Below are 1,662 nucleotides of genomic sequence, written 5' to 3' on the forward strand. Positions count from 1 at the left end.
TGACGCTTCACTGTGGCATCTCGGTCCAGACTGTTGTACAGATGAATATTCTTCAACCACCTCCACTTCTTCTTCCACGATGGAAATGAGGTTTGATTTCCATCATTATTTATAATTATAAATAATAATAATTATTATTATTATTTAATGTATTGATAAATTAAGCTTCTTCGCTAGGCAGTTAGCGGGGACACACTGCGGGTGGTCGCTTTTGGAGTTTTTATTGTGCGTGTTGTCGCTTGTCTGTTTATAAACCATGGATCAAGATGAGGCTTTTAATGGTTAAAGGATGTGTGGTAAGAGCAGTTATAATGATGGCAGAGCATTATGATGATCACTTGAGTGTCACGTAGGAATGTGATCAGCACGTCTAGAAATTTTAATTTTGTTTGTGTGCTTAAGCCTTGTAACTCGTCTCTGTCCTTAATGGCGAGTGTCACTAGTTTGTCCGGTGGGCCGCAAACGGACTTGTTTGAGTTTCAAGTTCAGTGGAAGGAAAGGGTGTGCTTTGAGCCTGGTGCCTGTGAAATGTCCGTTCTGGTGTAGGTGTTGGCCCACATTTTGTTTGAATCCCATTAGAGTATGGTGCTGGACCATGCTGGGTTTGTTATGCGTGTGGCTCTCTGTGTTTTGTTGGTCATGTGATGAGAACCCTGGGAAAAATTTGTGAAGCAATGATGTGACTGTTTGGTGTTGCAGAGATGTCGGCTCACTTTGGTTGATGCCCTTTTGGTGTTGCTGGCTGTGAGACAGCAGTAACTTTGAGTATGGTGCTGGACCATGCTAAGGGTGATCTGTTGTGGGTGTTGCTCTCCATAATTTGTTGGTCACTTGCTTGGTTACCCGACTTGTGGTAGTGGACCACTTGTTGCTGTGACCTTTTGTGTTGGGTAACATCAGTTCAGATCTGGTTGGATTACTAGTTATTGCTTTTGCGAGTGGTAACTGGGTGAATCCATTTTGATTTGGCTGTGAACCTGTGGTAGGTCACTTGTGTGTCAGGTCTGTGTTCGTAAGTGGGTTCTCTCTTCGTAAGGTACGTTAAATGTGTTGACGCATTAAGGACATGTCCTGTTTTAGCTGCCTACCATTTTTTGCCAGTCTTTTTAACCAGTGACCGGACATGATGGGCACACCAACTTATGGCTGTGGGACATGAAGGCTGATGTGACGGTGGTCCTCCTGAACACCAAGATCTTCGGTAATGTATTACCAGCCCCATCATTTAATTTTTTTTTTTTTTTTTTTTTTTAAGGTTCCCCTTTGGGGCCCTTTTCTTAAGGGTGGGGGTGTTACGGCCCTGGGCCTTGTAGGCTGGGCTGCAGGTGTTGCTTTTGTCTGACTTTGTGCTCATCCCCTTTGCAGGTGTCTCTGGTTCATTGATTGGGAGCGCAGAGTACTTGAACCTGGCTTCTGGGTCGCCTTCAGCGTCCACTCTGCCGATTGACACTGGTGGTGTTTGTTGCCAGGCCTCAGCTCCCCTCCTTTTGCCCATTTGCGTTTGCCTTTGTTTTTGCACTTCAACACTCCCATATGCACTCATACAACACATCCAAGCATTTGCATTACACCACTGATACTGATATCCACAATCCATTGTTGTTTTTGTTAATAAATATTAATTTAAATGCACTTTAACCCCTGCATGGTCTCCCGTTTTGT

This window comes from Poecilia latipinna, unplaced genomic scaffold (assembly GCF_001443285.1).
Source record: "Poecilia latipinna isolate Pla-1442-1.1 unplaced genomic scaffold, P_latipinna-1.0 Scaffold0, whole genome shotgun sequence".
NCBI lineage: Eukaryota > Metazoa > Chordata > Actinopteri > Cyprinodontiformes > Poeciliidae > Poecilia > Poecilia latipinna.